Source organism: Argiope bruennichi, chromosome 9 (assembly GCF_947563725.1).
Source record: "Argiope bruennichi chromosome 9, qqArgBrue1.1, whole genome shotgun sequence".
NCBI lineage: Eukaryota > Metazoa > Arthropoda > Arachnida > Araneae > Araneidae > Argiope > Argiope bruennichi.
Window position 1 is genome coordinate 114,595,970 of NC_079159.1, and position 23,869 is coordinate 114,619,838.

The 23,869-nt window shown below is 30.8% G+C and overlaps 1 protein-coding gene across 1 annotated transcript in view; it reads left to right on the plus strand.

Moving 5' to 3' along the window:
• The window catches only part of LOC129984354 (uncharacterized), a 96,093-nt gene that overhangs the window by 10,564 nt on the left and 61,660 nt on the right, over positions 1-23,869 (plus strand). The window lies entirely within an intron of this gene.

Sequence of the window (23,869 nt, forward strand, 5' to 3'; positions counted from 1 at the left end):
AAGATAAGAAACGTTCCAGACGTCCTTGCACAAGTGATTTTGATGTTGAGCGTGTCAGAGAGACATTTTTACACAATCCTAGAATATCTATGAGATCAGTGGCAACAGAATTGGATGTGTCAATTTCGACGGTGTACAAGGTTATTAAGAAAAAAATTAAGACTGCATGCATACAAAGTTCAAATTGTTCAAGTTTTGGAACCGAACGATAGGCCTAGGAGGATGGCCTTTGCAACAGATATGCTAAGGAGGATAGAAGATGCTGCTGATTTTCTGAAGAGCATAATGTTCTCCGATGAAGCATCCTTTCATTTTTCTGGCATTGTTAATCTCCATAATGTGCGCAAATGGCTCTGTGGATGCCGACATGCTTGCCGCTACCTGGCGTGAAATTGACTATCGACTTGATATTCTCCGTGCGACGAAGGGGGCACACGTGGAAGTCCATTGACAAGGGCCATGAAACTTTTTGAGTCTATTTAACCATTTATGTTATTAATTTTAATCTATCTTTATTATTTTATGAGTTATTAAACATCAAAATGGGTCCGGGACTTTATAAACACCCTGTATTTCAAAGACTTCGCTATATAGAATATGGAGATTTAATTACTTTATAGTATCTGAATTTTTTATTCAATTACGATAAACGCTTATCTTAAACTTCTGAAATTATCAGCTAGGTACATGCATCCCCAAGTTATTTTTGAAAAATATATTCATACATTTAAAAACTTGGTATGTTTTCCAGCTAGAACGTTGGCTACCTGGACTAATTAAAGTTTATTTTGTCCTTCAAAACCAAGTTTCTATTGAAAATTACATAATAAGAATTCTTGAAGAGGTAACAAGATAAACATCGCGTGCTGTTAAAAATAATAAATAATTCATTGAACTGCGATAGTGCTATTGCGTGCTAGGTGTTTATATTATAAATCTGTATTCACAAATGCTTTCGTGTATAGTGTTCCCCATATTTGTATAGTTGTGTTTCGACAGCTTATTTAGCAATTGTGCATGTGTACAGTTCTCAAGTTCAACTACAAGCATATAAAAATTTCACCTTAAGGAACAATCGAGAAAAGCAAAGCAACTCTGGTCACGTATCTGCAGAACAGCTTTTGGATTTCTTTTGCTTTTGTTTATGAAATATTACTTGCGTGTGAAATATCATAGGTATTGAAGTAATTAAAAATTATAGGTTTAGAGTGGCTTTATTAGAGTGCCATTGATTAAGGTTAAAGAAAAGGGATAAACTCATTTTTTCAAGTAGAATAGATTTGGGATTCTCCTGCCCGTTTTCGGTCGCAGCGGTCTCGTGGCAGAGTATTTGTATTCTGACTGAAAGTTGTTGATTCGAAATACAATTCGAAGAAAAAGCCATTGTGTATAAGAACCTGAAACAAAGTGACTCAATCAAAGGTCGAACGTCTTCACCCTGATTGTACGAAAGTTTTGAAAGAGTTCCATTTCCGGTTCAAAATACCGAAGTCTGTCCTCAAATGATCTCACTTTATCTTCAAAAATGGGATTTTATCATCATTGAATAAAACCTAGAACATGTTGACTTAGTGTTTTGCATTTATCATCAGAAAAAAAATAATCTAAGGAAAACATTTCTTTTGCAATCCAACATTTATGCCTCTATGACTTACTTCAACCGAAAGTTTAGAGCGATAGTTTTTGTATTGTAATCAACGTATATCTTGTTGGTAGAGTTATGGCTTCAAAATCGGATGATGATGGTTTCGAGAAATGGTCCCACTAAATGATTCGCCATGTATGTAGATGTTTTAAATTTCAAATTCATCGGAATAGAGTTTCTTCCTGTTTGAAAGACTTGGAAATGAGCAGAGGATTTGAGGTTCAAATATCAGTCTAGTTATTTGATCACAGTTCTAAATTACGAGGTTCGAACTTTAGAAAAATTTCAAAATATGACGATAAACTTATCAGGCAGTTGTTTTCGTAAGTCACGATTGAATAAAAAGTGATAAAGTGAAAGCGCAAAGTAAGAGAGAATGTGAGTTTTTAAAATAGTAAAAAGAAATGAAAGCTGTTTTACAGGATTCAACCCTCCTTCTCCCCATTAGTTTCTGAAAAAACCGACGAATTCGTAAAATTCAGATACCCCCTCCTTAAAAAAAAGAATTTTTACTTCTGATCGAACACCTTAACATTAAGAGTTAGGTTTTCCATTTGTTGGCGTGTTAAACTGCTTTTCTGATTTGAAATTTGAAGAGGACTATGCAGTAAGGTATTTGTGATTTTTCACCTTTTACTGGCTTAGATGTTATGGCAGGTGTGTTGTAAGATGTGTATGATGTCAGGAGAGTCTATTTTGATTAGATAGGCGTGGATCAAATTTGTCAGACCTGGTTGTGTTTCGCAGTTCTCTAATACCATGTGAGTGAAGATATATAAATAATGACAAGCGGAAAATTTTTATCGAGTTGAAGCAATATGTGCTGAATATAGAAAGGCACATATTCTTGTCTTTTGCGATCAAAGGCGAATTTTCTTGCCGTATGATCGAATCATAAATCGGTTGTCTCCAGTCAGCATATACGATATCTACCACGCCGTACTAATCACACAGCAAGAAAATCAGATTATTTATGAATTTAAAAAAGCAGAGTTTTGGGCTTCTATGTTAAGAGGTATTGGTAAACACAATTGAATTTATCAAAAAGCTGTTATTTTTTTGCTGTCTGCACACCGTATCATATATTTGTTTTCTCTTAGAAAATGCACTGGTCACTCTGTCTGAGGTCAAGTTTTAATCTTCAAGCCGTCAGCTGTTCCCCTACAACACTTCAAAGTGAAAATGTTTGTCGACTATCAATAGATATAACATGTAACCAGATACACCAATTAAGTAATAAAATCGTAATTGAGTTTATTAATTCGAGACAAGCAAAAGCTCGTCTGAGAACATCATTTCGTGAAATGAAAACTACATGGCTCAGATATATAATCATAAATTAAAAAAGTAACTCTTTTATTATCCGACTTCAGAACATTAAAAAATTCTCATAAATTACTCGTTTTCATTTTTTGGGCCTTCACCTGTCAGATAATTTACAGAAATCGCTTTACCTTTTGCATGGCACAACCTAATAGTAATGAAAACTACAAAGTGACAAACAATTTTTTTTCTCCAAACAATTCTTTACGTTCGGAATTCTCACGGTTTTTACTGTCAAGAAATCTTATTTATTGGCGGGAGATAAGGATTGTAGTTTTGAGCATCCGATTAATTTTCTTCACACGACGCTCCTCTGGGTCATTTTAATTAACAGTGAGAAAATACAGCTGCGGTTAATTAGCATGCTGTCCGTTCGCACGCAAATGCAAAGTCTTATCTCTCATTATGAGGAGAGAAGTGCTTATTAACTGGGCCACAATCCGACTTTACATGCGTTTCGGAGCGATAAGGAAAACTGGTTCGAAGATGGAATAACTCTTTTCGCTCACAATCTTGAGGTTTTTGTTTCGTATATAGGGGGAAGGGGGGGGACAGAACTCAATGACTTGCATGCTGTTTCAAGTACTAAAAATGGCTCTAATTTGCATTTTTTTTGACTGAGTTATTCAATTGAGTAATTATTAAATTTTACACAACTAACTGATTAAGCGATATTGTACTGCTTTACTAATTGAATTTTTAATTGGAAGTTTTCTTTGACCCCCTTCTGTTTGCTGTTAATATAATGTTAAATAATCGTCTGCAATCATAATTTTTTTTTTTCATCAAAGAAAACATAGCTAAAAATTGTGAAACTTTATTTTTCGATTAGTTTCAATAGTTAAATATATCCATGTCTTATAATCCGCCAAATCTATTTATGTTATGTAGTAATCATTCAGGTGGTTGTTGATTTTAATTTTTTGATATATAATCCTAATATTTAACATACTGTGTTCTATAAATTAAAATTACTTATTTATGTATAAAAGTGCTTTTTAATTTTAAAATTGTTTATATTACAAAACTTCTAAATTCTAATTTTTATCACCAGTTGATTTAAGGTTTGACTTACTGTAAAGTTATAAATTAGAAATTTTGAATTTTTATTGCTATACTTATGGTTCAGAAAATAAGATTCTCGGTAAAAATTTAGTAATTTACTAAGAATGGGATCAAAATACGTTTCATCACATTATTTCTTTCTCCTATACGTTGTTTATTTAGATGAAAGATGGTAATATTCATAATATTTGAGGATATGATCTCCAATCTGACAAATAATTTCACCCAAATCGCCTCAAATAATTATCACAGGAGTAAATATCTAGCTTTGATCGGGGCTTTCCCAGACATCAGCACAATGACTAATTGGACTAGAAGTAGGGTTTAAGATAAATTTATTGCACGGGTGATTTGTAAAATGATCATTACTCCAAGTCTTCTTCACAGGTTCAATCTCTCAGACAACCCCTTGTGCATCAAATGCAACGAAGACAATGACATTTCCACATCTTGTTAAAATGTTCAAAATATACAATCTACAAAGATGAGCTCTGGAAAAAAAAATTAACATCAAACAGCCGAACATTTCTTTTGTCTCCAGCTCTCGCAAGCAAACACCATCTTATCATCTTTATTCAAGCCCTCAAGTATTTTGATATCTATTAACTGTAACTTTTTCGCTGCTATGGGATAACAGCCTTTGTCGCTATATCCCTCATTGTTTATATTCCAAGTTTCAATACTGTTTCATAAGCTTCAGATCCTGATAAATATTCCTAGTTTAGACTCAATCAGTAAATCGATTTCTATTCTTGTATTTATTTTTCGCAGAATATGTGAATATAAATATTAGAAACTTCCAGAGCTGAATGGTTGTAATTTAGATTAACTCTTACACCGATTCAGAACTATAAATTAAAGATTTGAATCGAATTTTAGTCAATATCCGTCAATAGGATTTCTTTTTAAGTCTTTGTATTAGATTTCATTCACGATGCTACGAAACTATACAAAATAAAAGTTAATAGATATCTTTAAGCTTGAACGAATATATTATTTGCATTCTAAAGTTATTTAATGCAATTAACCTGCTATAATTTGCATGTCTGAAAATATGTTTTTAATTATTACCTTGATTTAAATGCGTGTTGTTGTCGACGTCATGGCATAGGGGTAACGCTACTTCCCCCTGATGTGGGCGTCCTGGGTTCGAGTCCCGGTTCGGACATGGTTATTCTTCTTCTGTTCTATCTATGATATGTGTGAATGTGCCCCTCTGTAAAAAGGGGCTGTGCAAGCGAATGTGATGCGTGGGTAGCAAAATCGTGCTCTTGGTTCTAGTTGGTGCTACTAAAAACAAGAGATACTTTCTGTCGGCTTAAAATCGCTGGCTTCGAATCAGCGGGCTTGTCCATGGCAAGTGCTAGCAGAAAAAGCAACAACAAATGCGTATTGCAAATTCAGCCAGTGAAAGTGTTAACTCTTTGCATTCAGGAAGATAATTCAGAGTATAATAATTCATCCTATACAGGGACTTGTTTATTGCTCCGAAAAATTAATATATACAATTATTTTGTTAAATTTCCGCGAAAAATGTAATTTACATCTTCTTGCCACTCTATAAATATTTTTTTGCAATCAAAATTAAAAAATTGAATAAACAGAAGTCAAAATGATGCATCGTCTTGAATGATGCCTGGGAGGCGACATTTGAGTGCAAATAGTTAACTGTCTTAATTTGTTTGCAAGTTACCGTGGCTAAAATTAAAAATATTTTTCTTTTAAATTGAAAATATCGTTTTATTAATGACCCTGTTTGAGGTAACACGAGGTCTTTTATGGGACAAGCCATTATTTTGAACTGAGGTCAAATAATAACGATGACATTTGAACTCATGTCTTCTTTCCTCGCTTCCCCACCATGCTAACAAATGTATGCTTATTATTTTCACATTTAGGGAATGCCATGATTATATACACAGAGGTTCTTGATAGGAATCAGATCCCGCACTTTCCAATTCCAAGGCCAAGACGTGGTTACGTCAAGCTTAAGAAATTGAAAAAATTTGGGGGGAAAATATCGCGATTGAATTGCCATCGCTGAACATACAGTATTTTGAATTTTATGAATGCGCAAGATTTTTTTAAATCGAATTCTAGTTTCTTATTACTAAAATATATCAAAATTATAAGATAGAAAAAGGACAGTAACAATTCGTCAGCAGAAATTTTTTTTTTTAATTCATATTTTCAGAATGCCTTTCTTCACAGTGATAGAGAGAATTTAGGTTTAGGTTGTGTAATTCATAGTAACATCTTTTTCACCATGGTGGCATTATTATGTAGACTGTGGAAAAACAAAATAGAGCAAGATCATAATGATGCCCATTATACCAATCTTGAAGAGGAATCCTAAGACAAAAATACTTATACAATGTATTTAAACACGATTTTAATTAAATTTTAAAAAAATCTAAGATATTATTTTTTACATCATCTATAATATGATATTTTTCTTCGGGCTCTTAAAAATTAATTTTGGAAATGTGATTTTAAACCCAGTGTTCTGTATAATTTTAAAAATCCTCTTTGGTACCAATCATTACATCAATAAAATTTTAACAGTATCATCAATTTCTACTGAAAACTTAGTGCCATTCTTATATTGCAATTTATGAAAGTCAGCAAGAAAAGACGGCTCAATTTTTTATGGGGACCGAGCAAGTTTTTGTAAGGAAATATACTTCATTTTTTTTTATCGTAGCGTTCCTAAGAAATAATTTTAATATTTTTGATCAGATAAAATCTGCTAACTATTGCAAATAAATATTAAAGCTACAATATCTGTACCATTCCTATTTATAAAAATTGAACTCGCTGACATTAACATTTTTCAAAAAATATCATAGCTTTGTTTGAAGATGAGACAAGTTCATCATTGGAGTATACTTCGAAAAAAATATCCAATCCATCCTCTATATCAGAGTGCTAAATGATCTGTAGATAATGTTTCACTGTGTACCCAAGGTTCTCTATAATTTGCCATTATTTCGTGGTTACGTGACCACTGTTTGTTCCGTGACTCCGCTAATTAAAACCTTTCTCTACTCTTCGTGGCGACGATGAGTCTGAGCACGAAAAACTTCCACTCACCACGGATCTATTTTTTAATGATTCCAAATTGGAAAGCATTTTCGGTTGCTTTTTGTCAGAAGATTCCATTAGAAGGGGGAAGGTCGCACTCATAGAACAGAGAGTGTATACTTGAGTACTGATTATTTCCGGTGCTTCTGTGATTTGATGGAGTATGTTTTTATCCATCCCAAAAAGGCATTCTATCCTATTAAGAATGATCCTTGATCAATTAGTTTTAGATTAAGATTTGATAAGATTAGATTAGATAGTAAGATAAATTGCAGCGTAGTTGATTTAATATCTACGAAGATGTGAAGCTTGATTAAAACTAATTAAAAATTAAATTATAAATGCTTATTTAGTTTTTTTATTATTTCGATTGTGTAATGTCCAAAAAATATATGATGCATTAAAATCGAAATTTATGATTGAATATAATGCTATTTAGTATATTGTTGTGCCATTCGATGCATTTAATTTTTTAAAAAAGATTCTCTTTTTAGACAAGTGATAATCAGAATTTTTGAATTCCTTTTTATGATTATTATCAATATTACGTGTTTTTTCTGAAGTAATATCCTGAAATTGAATGAATTAGTCAAATTAAAGTATTGATTAATCATAATCGTTTCAAGATTTGGTATGACTCCTGTCTCGTTTGGTACAGATGTAAGTAGATTAACTAATTTCAAAAAGTTATATCATATGAAATATAAATATCGTAATCGAAACTATATATATATAAACGGACGCAGAAAAAAAAGAGCCAAACAATGAAAATGAAAAAATTTATAATATATGAAGAACAAAAATATAAAAGAAAATATTCCGATAAATATGAAATACAAAAATGAACGAATTGACACTAGTGGTAGGATTTGTATATCTTTATTGCATTACATATTAACTAATAAAATAAAGATGTTTAAGTTTCATTATATATAAAATAATAAATAGCTTGGAGGTAGTGTATAAAATTGATTGCATACCAATATTAGAAGTATAAAAGAAATAAGCAATAATGATAATAAACATAGCCAAAAAAGAAAAAAAAAATAATATCATATAAAATAATTAGTTCTTGGAAGAAGAAAAAATTTATATTTTGCTCATAATAAAAATTATTATTAAAATGAACTTATATGGAAAGCGTTAAAACGATGTAAAATCTGTGACATTTTAAATATAATTCGATTATTCGTTATTCCTCTAAAAGCGTCTATAAAAGCATTGTCTCTACAAAAAAATGAAAAGAAAAGACAAAACGCGTAGAACCAATCCATTATGTAGTTAAAATTATGTCATTGCGTCTGTGTTGAATAACGCAGCCCGTTATATGCAATATTTTGAAGAGACTTATTTTAATCTCCATATTTCATCGTCCCTAATACTGGGCAAACATCAATGACTTGCAGTTGATGGTCGCTTAATAAATGGGTTGAGATAAGAAATCGGTTACCGATATTAGTACATTGTCTCCCATTTCTCGTACGTGAGAAGCCACGCAACAAAATAAAATATGTATCAAATGTGTGTTACGATAATCAGACGCGCATAGGTTACTTATATATTACTAACTATATAATAATTCAGTTTATTAGCTGAATTTAATTCAAGGTAGTAAAATAGAAAAAATATTTTTAATTACATGACTGATTGTTTTTTTTTTTTTTTTTTTGTTTATCAATAATTTTTGAAAATATTAATAACAATGACTTTTTTTAAAAAAAATTGTAATAAAATTGATAGGATAAAAAAATGCTCTAATAACGAGTTATAATATGAAAGAAGTAGATTAATATGAATCTACGGAGTGTAAGATATGCGATCAGGTTACAATAAAATCATTATAAATATTAAATAATTCGTTTCTTTTCATTCATTATCATTGTTTTTTGCTATACAAATATCATATTTTTTGTAATAAAAATTCCTATATTGCATCGGCATAATTTGAATATCTCTCGTTGTTTCTTTTAAACCTACTATATGAACCAACATTTACAGGGACTTAAAGAATCAATTCCAAACAGAAAAGAGCACATTTCCCCGATTCCAATCATGTGGTTTGATTGATTAGTTCTTATTTTTAAACTCCACTAGGGATATTGTGGCTAAACTTCACAATTTGATTTGCTGTCAGATTAAAGGACAGTGCCATGAGTTGGAATCTCTGTATTTCACATCACAACAACAGGGAGCAATGCTTGACCCTAAATGATTTAAAGCGCACTGATCCTTTATACTTTACTAATAAACTTTTACTAATAATGAATATTCAATAATATTCAATGCTCTTTTGCTCATGTGTCAGAAAAAAGGTTTATTTCGGCAAAAAAAAAAAAAAAAAAAAAAAAAAAAGAGGTGAAGGGAAAGATGAAAAATGGAGCTATTTACATTTAGCAATAGGGAGAAGTCGTGTTCTCCGCGGAAGTAACAAACGTAATAACCGCTCATCTTTCTGAGTATCACCCCTTAGCGAACTAGAATCGTCGAAAAGTACTAGGATCGAGATCCTAAAACGAGTAAAATATAGCGAGTCCGTTGTAGTTTTGTTTGTCCATTAGATATACTAACGCATTATTTCGAAGCAACAAGAAGGCTCTTTTGGAATGGATCTTGAAACTTCGGACAAAATGAATAAGCCCCTTCTCCAAAATTTTGGGTCAACTAATAGACGGATACTTCTATTTCAACGCCTTCATTAAACTCAAATACATGATGAATGTTTTACGGAATCGGGTTTCGAACCTGATCTCGTAACGGTAATTTTTCTACCAAATTACCGTATTTTCGAAATCCATTGTGGTATTTGGAGTCACACTCATGACACTACAATCCTGAGGCAGACATTCTTTCACCGACCATGACTTAGTTGAAACACACTTATCGAGAAGCATTTAGAAGCATCTTGTAATTATTTTTTATTTTATTTTTTCCTTCAAAATATTTTTTATAGCATAGAAATAAATATCAATCTGTAATGTTCAGGATATGCTTCCACTCCTCATCATATGAATATTTAATACTAGCCGCCTTTGGCGACCAGCCGGTTCACCAGTATTACCGCTCGCTACAATTTTCAATTAAATATTTTAAGTAACTTGTCTCTTAATAGCTTCTCAAACAAAACATTTTTAATCTTCAAATTTTGATAGTCATACCAAACTTATACTGTTGTTTAGATCGTTTCGTTCAATTTACTATATATATATTTTGCTAATTTGTTGTCATTTCCGGTAAAACTTCAACTTTAATTTAAAGTGGAAATGCTGAAATTGCAATTAATGTAAAGATATTTTTTAATGAAACCAAGCGTTTTATTTTATTTATCATTTTTGTTGTTATTTATTTATTATTATTATTATTATTGAATATGAGTACTGCAAACAGAATCGTTCGGTATTTAAGTCTTATGTGAACTACAAAATATTTTTCATAATTTGCGTAATATCTCAAAGAATAATTCAACAAAAATTTCTCAGATTCAGCATAAAATTCAGTTTTTAGTTTTGCTTTCAAAAGGATTGAAATGAAATCAATAATAATATTTTGTTCCGACCTATAAATATATTTCAAAAATTATGAAGTCTAAATTTTATGCAGTAAGGTATCATATTCTGAGAAATATTCTGGGCACACCAAATTTTAAATAAATGAATGAATGTTTCTATTTTCCACGATTAACTAAGACTGATTTATGAAGTTTTGAATGTTAAAAATTTAGAAAAACTCAACATTTTCATAATCTTAGGCCAATTAATCTTGAGAAAACTGCGCGCTGATTGGCATATTTTCTTTAAAACGATCGATGAAAAATATAAAATTATCCTTTTTTTTTTTTTTTTTTTTTTTTTTGAATAGTGATATTTAAATTTTTATAAATCAGTCAGTTTAAGTGATTGATTTTGTTGATTGGAAATTAATTCTTTATTTAAAATATTAGTGTTTCAAAAATATTTTGTTAAACGTGATTTCCACAGCAGAAGCTTTATGTAAAATCAAAAATTCGTTATATATTAGAGTATTTATTGGATCAAGTTACATAAAATTTAATCATTTTCCATTTAGACCATTTTAGTATATCTTTGTCTATTACTAAAGGTTTACAAATTAGCAGTGTGGCCCTGATTTGAATAGATATCCTGTTCATATTAAACAAAACTTGCCTTAAAATAAAATTGATTTATTGGATTAATAATACAGATAGTGTAAAAGATCATAAAATAATTTTTCTTGAATTTATTTTTTAGAAAAAAAATAATGTTTCATATTTGTTTCATTTCCTACAGACACGTGACGAAAATCATATTTTTGCAGATTTCATTTCCAAAAAGATTTAATTTATTTTTAAATGGAGCTTTAATCGATGTGATGGCAACACTTTGAAAAAAGCTAATTTTTCCCCATGAATGCGAAACGTGCTCGTGCAGCTTAAATTTTATTTTTATTTTGTACGAAAAAAATTGTTGAAAAATATAGTTAAAATATTTATTTAAAAATTCATTAAAAATAGAAATTTAATTTTAAGGTTAAAACATTGGTATCATTTAAAAGATAAATTTTTGATCTTTAACTTGATGTAAAAATCTTTTTTGTGCGGTAATATTTTAGGAAGTTATAGCAGAAACAGGCTAAAATTTCGCTTATTTTTTAAATAAATAAAATTCTAATTAAAATTTTGAAAAAATAACCCCGAGGTGCACATTCCCGGCCTCCAAGGTATACACGTGCCAAATTTCGTAGCTGTTGGTGAACGGTCTGGCCTGTAGATCGCCAACACACACACACACAAACACACGCACATTGAGCTTTATTATAAGTATAGATTAGGTGCCCTTGTGACAGCTTATTCGCGCAGGTTATTGACTTTTTAGGCTGTTAAAAGATTAATATGGAATGCATTTTTTTAAAAATTTAGCTTGTTTAATAGGACTGAGAATTAGAATGTAATAGAATCAATCTGCCACAAATTATAAAATGAATATACCTGATAAATAAAGGAAGCGAAAATCCTATTTTGGAATTAATGTCCGAAAAGAAGAATTTATTCTAATTTTAATATTGGCAAAAGCACGCGAACGAGTACTTTGATGGACGAGTTTGAATTTTATCATAACATTGAAAACTCGTTTCAGAGTGTGCATTATATTAAATTTAAAACATTTATTAAAAACGGAAATAATGTTTAAGAATGAAGTTAATTTGAGTTTTAAGATGATTCAAAAACCATTTTTGTCGGATAATAGATTTGGTAGATATTGCCGTCGACTAACTTAGGTAAGTCTTGGAGATTACCTACCTGGCGATGGTTAAACGTATTTCGCTGTCTTAATGTTATATGCAAGCTTAGATATCGAATTCTGATGAATCACAATATATAGATAATCAGATAAACAAAAGAAACATCCGCATTCTCACAAAATTACTAAAAGTAAAATAAATAATTGAATTATTGACATATTGATTAAATTAAAAATATCTTCAAATGTGAAAGTAACTTGGCCACTTTATCAAACCAGCGAATAGGTCTCCTGAAATTTTTTTTTCGCGTATTTTCTAATAAAGGTGAATTTTTGTACCAGACACGTTTTCCCAACCGATCGAAACCAATATTAGACACAAAATTACAGTTATAAAATCACATATGAGATTTGACATATTTAAGTTACTGCGTTTTTTAGTTATCGCGTATAAATGCTTCTGAAAGTACAGACCGACAGACGATCAACCCCTTGTTGTATTTAGCCCAAAAGTTGATAGGTATTTATGCTATGGATTGCTTCATCTGTGTATTGAATTTTATTCATGTATAGATGTCTTCGTTTTGTAGTTATCGTACTAAAAATCGAACAAACTTCCTGTGAGCAGATTTCGCTGAAAATTTGATGAAATCTACAAATTTGGTATAAAAGCCGTGTACCAAATTTTATCTGTCTAGATCAAAGGGTTTTTGAGTTACCTTTGCCGCAGACCGATATTTTCCAAAAATATGTTTTTCAAACTCAGGGAAGCCTAAAATGCGGAGTTCAAAATCTATAGAGTATGAATTTTTCTACGATTTCAATACCTTTTTTATATTTCGTATACGAGAAAGTGAAAAAGGAACCTTTTAATGTGAACTGCCTTGGGCCGTTTAATTTTTAAACTCGCTAATTAACTTATCGCCCGAGACAAGTACGAAATAGTGCTCTTGATGATGTCTCACAGTTTTATTACAAGACAGATGACGCTGGGAATTTACCATATCTCTGTTTTATCTGTAAATAAACAAGACAACTTTCAAGGGCAAAGAAAAAAAATTGACAACCGTTTGGTTTTCGTCATTTCGCCTCATTCCTCAATGTTCATGGGGATCCATGGCTACTGTTCCAACCACTTAACTTATTTTCTGCCTCTGGCAGATTTTTACGATCCGACGCAAGTGGTGCGTTACCCAACATTTTATTACTTCGAGTGACGGAGTGATGCAGTCATACTTCTGTTATGTGAATTCCACGTCTCCCCACTTGTTTATCGTTCTGACTTCTGACAAAACACAGACGAATGTGTTTTAACCCCCCTCCAACTCCCACCACGAAAACATTTTTTGCAATTCGGTGGAGACGAACTTAAATGTCTGACTGAAATGGATAAGAAGAGAGAGCAGTAAATGCTGCAATGCTAAAATATTCTACCATTTAGGCTAAACTGTCATCAAGAATTGAACCATTATTACATTAGATATGACTAAATTCATAATTACCATACAGAAACTCAATTTTTTCATAATATTCGGAATAGAAACGATGGCTTAGTAAAAGTATGTTATGCTCGCAGTATAATATTTTCTCTTTTCACTTCTCATGTCTAGAATTATACAGAACAATAAATACATTTTTGCTTTGTCTTTATTTGGAGCTCTTGGACCCGACTTTCAAAATCTAACCCTTGGTCTAAAACGAAAATCTGGCTAAAAATACACTTAATAGACATAACGTAGAATTTAATTTATTATTAAATGTTTACATCTTTCTATACTTTTAGAGTTGTAAAATCTTTGATTTATGATTTAACTTATAGCCTAAGAAATAAAAGAAAAAGTAAATGTGAATTAATTTTTTACATATTCAAACGTTATTACCTTGGCATCATCAGAGACTTATAAAGATTATTCTGGCGAATTGCATCAGGGCTCTGGTATACTCTCGCTTCTATTCCTCATTGTTATCTTTTATCAATTAAAATTTAATTTTGCACCAATATTGTATTAAATTACGAATTTTATTGAAATTCGTCTGAAATTTTATTGAAATTCATCTTTTGTAATTTACCTATTTTTGGAGAAAAAAATTTATCTCCCACCCTCCTCCAGATTTTAATAAATTTTGCCGAATCTCGTTATTCTTGCAACTCACTTTAAAAATTCGTTAATTTTCCAGCCCGAGAACATTCGAATATTTTGCAAAATATTTGAAAGTCATTTTTAAAAATTTACCTCCTTTCTTTTTTTCTACGGCAGGGTCAATTTTCACGCCTGCGTATTACACGCAGCTTTTACTGCGCGAACCCTTCCACGGAGGAGAGCGCTAGATAAGGGTTATTCGTAGCCGACTCCCTCACCTCTCTTTCATTTATTATCGTTTGGGAAGAGAGTGTGTGGGGTGAGGGGAAAGGAGGCAGAGATGGAATGCCTGGCAGCAGCCTTGACCCAGTCGCCGCTACCTTGTCGGAGAGTTTGCTCTTCGAGAGGAATTTTCTCTCCCGTTAAGTAAATAACGGTAGCGTAATGGAGAAGAGGCGCCCGACACATTTAATGGAGGCAGTTTTGCCCATAAAATTGCTTTTATGCTTTATCTGTCCGTTTATGAGTGGAATTGGAATCTCATCGTCATCTGGAGTCGATTCCACAAGCGTCATTCACGACAACCCCTCGTAGACAGATAAATGCCACATGAGCCATTTGAAAGCCTTCCAACTATTACATGAAATTGTTCGTTCCACGGTAAAGTTCGGAGAGAGGTACGGGAGCAACTGAAGACTCTTTTAGCAAGTTATTACTAACCACAGAGCCAGTTATACTGAAGTAAATCAAGGCGCAATAAAGCAACGAAGTCACTTGTCCATCAAATGAAACTCATTTGTTCATCAGATTTTTGCCCCTCATTATAAATATGAAAAATTAATACATATTTAACTAAAAGTATTAAATAAATACATTTCTATTATGTCAACGAATTATTAATGCTTAAAATACAAATGAATGAATATTATTAATTTTTTTAAATATTTTGTTAATTGCAGAAAAAATCGATTTTGTTTTGCTTAAAAATTTCCTTATATCTGGCTATACATATGAACATGCAAATTCGTATTTATAAGCTGCAAATAAGATTTTCTTTAAAAAAAGGCCATGTGAATTTTTCTTTCTCCAGGGACATCAAACAATGGCGAATTTATATATCCTGGGAAAATGTATGGACCTCGCTCTATTAATTAAATAGTCTTTTTGTTTCACATTTCAATACATTTTAAACTTAATTAACACCTAATGATTTATGTTAACTAATATCAAAGATATATTTTTAGTTAATTTTTTTTTTATTTCATTGATTTGTGAATATGAACGTACTTTTAAAAAAATTTATTATGACTCAAGAATGCAAGGTACCTATTTTGTGCAAAATGGCATTGAAATAAAGTTTGGTGCTTGAGTACTGTAATAATGAATTAAATTTAATGAATTTTATTACAATTTTTATGAAGTATCAACATATTCTTTATATTTTATAATTAATAGAATTTATGTATTTTTCTAATTTTATTTATTACTGTTTACGGCTCTTTCAGAGACCACCAGCCATTGACGTCAGGTATAGCCGCACCTGAGTAAAAATTAAAAATAAACTGTCATTTTCTTCTATTTGCAAAAATTTTAAAGAATTGTTAAATGATACCAGTTACATTTATTTGACAGGCTTACTAATTATAACTTCTCTGCTTGCATTTTAATAAATGATATCAAAACGCACTGTTCTCTCGATTGTGAAATATCACACTTTGAAACAGTTTCTCTTCAACAGTAGTCTGGTCACTATTGGTAAAATAGACTATACTCAGTTTATGTTCAAACCTTTTTCGAATCAGTGCCGAATGAGGGCGCTGTGTTTCGGGTGTCACTCCGTAGCACTATGAGGACAAATTATTAACGCTTTTATGTTACCTTTTTAAAAGCCAATTTATGACAGGACGACGAAAAAATGACTACCATATCTCAGTCACTATTTACACTTGCTAACTGCGTCTGAAAACCCTTCAGTAAAACCATTATTCCGAAGGGGCCTCCAGGGCCAGATAATCAAATAGGAAACTACAATTTGGAGGCCGAAATACTAGTAGATCATGAAATTTCGATATATTATTCGCTATATTTTATGAATATTATTGGCTATATTTTATGCTTTTATTTTACAAAGGTGTTTTGAACTCAAACTGATTCGAATTAAAATCAAGGATCGCTTAAGAGTTTAAATTTTACTCTAATATTTCTAATTAATTATCTTTTACTAGTTTTATGTTGCATAGTAAAAAAAAAAAATCTAAAAAATATGCTGTTTTATAGTTTAAAAAATGTTTGATTCTATAATTAAAAAGTATTTAGACCACGCGCAAAAAATTTTTAATATTCATTTTTATATTGAATCTTGAATATATTTATATGCGAAATCGAGGAAATTTAATAGCTTTTATCTGCTCGGAAGGAACTGTATTTAAATATTTTGCCGATTTATCATAATTTGCCACATAAAACTGCTTATATGCAGCATTAAATCAGTAAAAAATATCTGTAGTAAAATTAAAGTGGGGAAATGCCTCCGCCCCGAGATTTGCATTACCTACGGGGTCCTAGAGCATTTATCCCTGCTCTGTACATATTGTTTCAAACCAATATATTTATGTGAGCAATCCAAACTGCAATCTAAACATGAATCCCATTAATTATAAATCTCATAATTAAATCAGTTTATGTCTTAACTGAAAATTTAAGTTAAGCTTGATAATATTTTTAAATTAAGACGTAAACTTAATAATGAATAATTTCAATTCGATTGTAAAATTTTTTCAAACAGTGCAAACAAGATATCTTATATTGCTTAACACGAATAAGAATTTTTTCTCCTGATTTTAATGTTATTACAATCGGAAGAAACACGTTTCCACGGAAACGCAGATTTCATCGTTTTTGTGAATTGAATTTTATCACGCTTGAGTGATCACTAACACGAATCAATTAATCTTCTTTTATGTAATAACTGCAATATTTTTATTATCTAAAGTATTTTTTGTATAAATATATTAATTTTATTATTCAATTATTCATATTTATTTTGAAGCGTTTCTGTTGTTTATGTTTTAATTTATTTGCCTCAATTCAATATTTCTGAAATTCAGCTTTTTATGTCCCAATCCTGTGTCGTGTCTGTATAATAAATAATAGTAATCGCAACATTTTAAATTTTTTGTATTTATAAAAATTTTTGTAAGTCTCTGGAATAATATTTAAATTATTGTGAAACACAAGCATGGCATTGTTGCCTCAAATGTACCAAACCTTCATTTGTGAATAGCTTTAAATTCTGACTATACGTTCCTATATTTCGGGATATATTCTCGTAAATCTTCGATTAAGCATTTTTGCTGCAATTCTTACTGAGGAATGTTAGACCCCCGGGGGCTCCTCGAAATGAGGATGAGGATGGTATGGTGGTTGGATCTCGCCACCCTGGAGGGTGTACAAATAGGTGGGGGATCTGACTCCTCCCATCGATGACGGGACGTACTTCCTTCGGGGCTGGTTGTACCGTGGCCAGTGATGGCCATTAGGACTCAACCACAGTGTTGCTCTTGCGGCGGTCTGGTCATTCAGTTTTATGGTTTAAATCCGTGTGCCTTCGTGGCGGGTCGGAGAGTCAGATGGCTGATTTACTGAAGAATGTTGGGTTTTTCTATTGTTATTTTCCTTTGCTATAAAAAGTTAAGTTTCATGTCATTGAAGAAAGCTTCCTGCAAACTTACAACGATGAAAGAGATGTAATTCATCATTTTATTTTATGTTCCATGAATGAGAACGTTAAATTAAAGTTAGCTGCTAAAAATTACAATCTTATAAACAAGTGCAGTACTTTTTCCCTTGCAATTATTTGTTTCGTAAATATCGTCAACCAGAAATATTCAGTTGATATTCTCGTGACATACTCATCAATTTCATTTTTCACATTCAATATACAACTTGGAAACAGATCATGAATTATGTAAGCCGAGAGTATTTCGTGGTTTCCTAATGTGCAGAATTACATATGTCATGAGCCTTGATTTAAGTCTATGATGCCCATGACCATAAAGAAGTGTCTATCTGTGCCTGTGACGCCATTCACTTGTGATTTTGTCACTTTTAGCTTTTTAAACACTGTCAGCTTGAGTCAACATTGATTGCTGATGAATTTGTTTGTAGGCGTGATTCCAACGAAACATTGCGGTTGAAAAGCAAACAAAGAAACGTTTATCTTTCTCTTAATCACAAATATCCACTTCATTATCTTATCATTACTTATCACGATCCCATAAAAGCAAACATGGAGAACAAACAATCAGCCGACTTACAATACTCATACACTCCACAGATCTTAATCGTCTATTTAACTCGTCGATAGTTCGCACGCGCCAGCCCTCCTGCAGCTCGAGGTGACACTTCTAAAAAGACAAACAAACAGACACCATTCGTGCCACTTGCCCCAATCTGTCGAAACACTTATTGATTTGCAAAGAGCGTGCCATCTCGATTATCAACTGCCATTTGGATTCTTATAAGATGGACCGAATTTTCCCCTTCTTTTTAAACTTCTTGACGCGTGCGGCACGCGAATTAACTATTTTCATGCGTCACGCTCTGATTGGGAGAGGCAAGATATTTCTTGGATGACGAGAGGGATTAAAGAAAGAACGCGGGTGGAACGAAGAACTGACAAATCCTATTGATGGGGAGAAGGGGGTATCTGTCTCGATCCCTGTTTGAAGGGAAAAAATGTCTTTAATCGCTCCATGGAGTGGCGCACAGTTGCGGTTTATTAAACTTGGTCTCTTGAAATTTGTAATCCATGGATTTGGTTTTTGGGGTTGACTGCCTGATATTTTGCAGAAAAGGATTTGTCTCCGTTGCTTTAACCGCTTTCTGCGGTCATTCAGATTGTGATTACGTAAGTCCAAAAAGTCTTGAAATGACTTTTTTGCTCTGTTTTTGAAATTAAATCACTTCTTGAAATGAAAAATCCACACTATTAGTTGACTTTTTCAAAAATAACATAACCATACATGATATTAATTAGAGTTGCTTCAATTACTTATTATACAAAAATGCGATAATTTTTTTTTAAAAAGTAGTATTTTCTATTTTTAGAAATTTTTGTCAGAAAAATAATTTTTTACCATCAGAATTCAACTTTCGAATGTCTTCAACTTTATTGTATTTTTTGTAATTCGTTAGCTTTATTCTATTTTTTTGTAAAAAAAGATAAGTAAAAAAGCAAGAATGTGTTCCGGTTTCGCCTAACTCGATTTCTTATATTTATAGAATTTTCTATATTTAAAGATGAGGGCTTATAATCAGGTATGGAAATTGTTACTTATAATTGATTGTTTCTCCCATTAAATAGTCATAAATTTTTTTGCAGATTAAATTTTAATCCAATATTTACAAAGTATTAATATTATTAATAAGAGTAGTAAAAGGTTCATATATTCTACATTTTATCTTAAATTATCAGTACAAATTGCTGGAAGAGTAAGATAAATTCTAATATTTGTTATTTAAATAACAAATATGTCTAAAACTTTAATACTAAAAAACTGGTGTACTGCATTATAGAGGTTTCCAAGAATAGGAAATTTCATCGCTATTTAGTGGTTTTTTTTTTTTTTTTTTTGCTATACAGAACAGAAATTCCAAATGCATGAATTACTAGCATCAAGCATATCGCCTACTCTTTCAGCTAAAAGTAAATAAATTCTCTAATTCCAAGCGATATCGTATGAAAAAAAAAAATATTTTCGCAAACGTTGCACTGTGATAAATTTTCTTAACCACAAATTGTCTTTAAGTATCTCTAAATAAATATAAAAAAGAAATTATTAAAAAATTTCATTCATATTTAAATGGTTCAGATGCAGAAGAAGAACTCACAAGAGAAAAGATACAAATTTTTTTCTTCTTACTTAACAGTAATAACCAATAAAAATCGATTGTTTATATAAACACTGCAAGATGTTGTTAACAAGTTTTAAACTGCGGTCAGAAGAAGGGAGAAACTCCTAAACTAGAATTCCTCTCCACAAATTTCGTACCATATCAGTGGAAAATATTTCACTTGTGCTAGGTCCCTTACAAGGTGTTTGTTCGGTAGAATCAGAATTTCTGGCCCAAAACCGAGGTCTTATTTTCAAGCAACCGTGTTCCCAACGGCGATAACTATAACCTTGATTAACTTTCACTAATACTTTTACTATGAAGTCATTATTTTATATGTTAATTTTCTGAATAGTTAATTTAAAACACTTAAGAAAGCTTCATGTTGACCAATGTATTCCATTTTTGCAAAATTAGTAATTTGAGGACTTTAGAATAAGATTTTTTTTTCTTTTCAAAATCAATGAAATCGTGATTGATTAACCTTCAAATCCTGGCATTGGATAAGGGAGAGAAATATTTGCCTTGCCAAAATTTAAAGAAAGTCACCAATGACAAAATTGTTAATTAAATTTATAAACTTATAAATACAATTAAGAAGAATGAAAGAAGCATTAACAGAACATTTTACTGTTATTTGCACCATTCTTCATTTAGGCTTAGTACTCTACATTGGTCATATAGTAAATCCTAGACGTTGTAAAGTTCAAATCGAAAAAATAAATTCACCGAAACTAAAATTAAATTGATATTTTATTATTATTAATGATTGCTTATCACTAAAATTTTAATGTGAATAATTAATAATTTATACTCATAAAAATGAAAAATCAGGACTATTTTATACACATTTTTCAATATTTGATTCAATTATAGTATGTTTTGTCAGTCCGGCATTATGTCTTTAAAAGAGACAAGGAGACACAAACCAGGACTGTGCTTGTTTTCTATTGACTATTTGGATTTAACACGAAAACTAAAATACAAATACGACAAATAACTTTACAAAATTCTTTTAAACTAAATATATTATTTTTAAAAATTAAAAAAGTGCTAATTTTTAGAAATTTGAAAATATTTCAGGTCCTTGGATTTTTAATTTCTTAACTGAAATTAATTTCTTAACTGAAATTTCATTTAGCTTTTGATTATTATCAAGTAAAAATACAGATAATACAGGAACAAAGCTAGGATATTTTTTTGTAATTTCATTTCAAAGTTGATTTCCCCTAAATATATTTATTTATACAGGTCGAACTTTTTCTAGATTTTGAGCTTTAAGTGTCTTTCTAAACCAAATTTAGCTTGTAACTACCTGAAGTCGAAGAGAAAAATACAGATTTTTTTACTCCAGATTTAATTTAATGTACAATAGGAATTATTATAACATTTTATATTATTTCCTCACAATTAAAAGGCATGGAGCACTTTAAACACATTTAAATCCGGAAAAAAAATCGTCTTGTGAGAAAAATTATTAAAAATAATTCACCGCGAACTCAAATATAAGCCTATTTATTATATATTTTATTCAACTCTGAATCTTTTAATATTATTTTATTTGCATATAAGATTATATTTTGAAGATCAAATGTTAAGAGGAACATTTCATGTTTTTTTGTATCAATTTTATTTACTAATCATTTGTGTGTTCGAAAATTCTGGAACATCTATTCACTTTGCAAGTATCACAAAAGATTAGGACAGAAAAATTTACTTTTATTTTAAAATTAATAATTTTATCTTATATTTTTTTTTCAAAATTAATATATTTAATCATTTTTTTAATACGAGCTGTCTGCCTACTTATAAAACGCAGAATAATCTGAAATTTTTTATTCCAATTTTTTCTTTGTACTAATTATTTAATTAATATAAATAAAAATTTGTGATTGTCACAATGCGATCATTTTAAGTTGATTTTAGTCGAAAGGCCAGAAGGAATATAATATAACTGGCAAAATCCATTCCAAACTTTTAATTGATTAGTTGAGTTATGAAACTAAACCCATTTGTCTTCTTACTTTTGGCAGACAAAATACACATTAAAGTTCTCCGCATCATCCCTTTGCGCAATTCGTAACCACCGAGTGCTCAGGTGGTCGAACATTTCCGGAGAGAGTGTTCGAAAATTCCGATTCCCGGGTGAAAGACCTCTTGGGGAATGGGAGAGTTTACCTTTTTCATTCTTTCCACTATTTGTATTCTTTCGAAAAGCCAGCAGTCAGCAGGAAGAGCCAGCTGATCGGACACCGCCAGTATTTGCATGTGTCATTCGGTTCCGGATTCCCGGCATTTCGAATGACATTTTCTTTCTCTTTTTTGCGAACGTGCAACAAAAATCCACAACGTACCTTTGCAGATAAGCTTCGTTTAATGTCTGAAAGATCACGAAACATCGATGGCATGAAACACCTGGCCTAAGTTTCGTGAATGGAATGGCAACGTAAATAAAGGAAACTGGCTATCAAATCCTGACTTGGATAATGTCTTAATTGAAATTAATATCATTTGCTTGGTGATCAGTATCTTAAATTTATTGTTGGCATATTTGGCTGGAATGCAGCATTAGTTAAACTCTAGGTTCTTTTATATTCCAATAAAGCTATAAAAACAAAAAGCTTTTTTATTTAAGTGCTTTGATTAGTTCTACATACAGATTTATAAATAAAAGCAAAAGATTATATGTAAAATAGTATTAAATATAAAAAAAAATATTTTTCAATTAAAATTCAGTAAATTAAAGTATAAATTATAAAAACATGAAGCATTTATTTAAATACTATAAATCATTGATGGCACATTATGAGTCTTGGTACAAACGAAAGCTATTTTAAGGTTCTATTCATTCAGCCACAGATTTCAAGATAATAATACAGATATTGCATAGTTATCAGAAATGTTAAAATTATAATAAAAATTTAAGTTTATAGCTTTTAGAAATGTAATTACAGCTTCATTCATTGCATTAATATTAAGAATTTTTAAAATTATTCTTTTAGAATTTTGATTGGGTCTTATAACACAAATACACAAACACACATATATACATATATACAGGGTGTCTCAAAAATCTTGACCGCAGCTTTTATCATAGATACAGACATGTACTGTAAATTACAAAGTTGCGTAAAAAAAGGTGCAAAATGTTATGAAATCGATTAAAATTTTCAGGGGATTAAACTTTTAAAAAAATACAAAATTTAAATTTTTATACGGACTCCGTACAAAAAAAAATTCCCAGTGAGTAAAATGCACCCCATCCTCTAATAAGGTCATGTACAAAATTTCAACAATTTATCACAAAAAGTCTCAAAGATACGAAACTACATAAATGCTGATTTAAACCACTTTTCGATGTCCGGATATGATTTCGCAAAGAAAAATCACGTTGGATGTTCGTGTTTTAGGTGTCGTACACAAATTAACAAAGAAAGTAATGATTGAATAAGTAAATAATAATTTTGCTATTTATTGGTTCAAAAGTATTAAAAAATGTATAGAAATCATAACTTAAAGGAAAGATTATATAAGTAAAGATG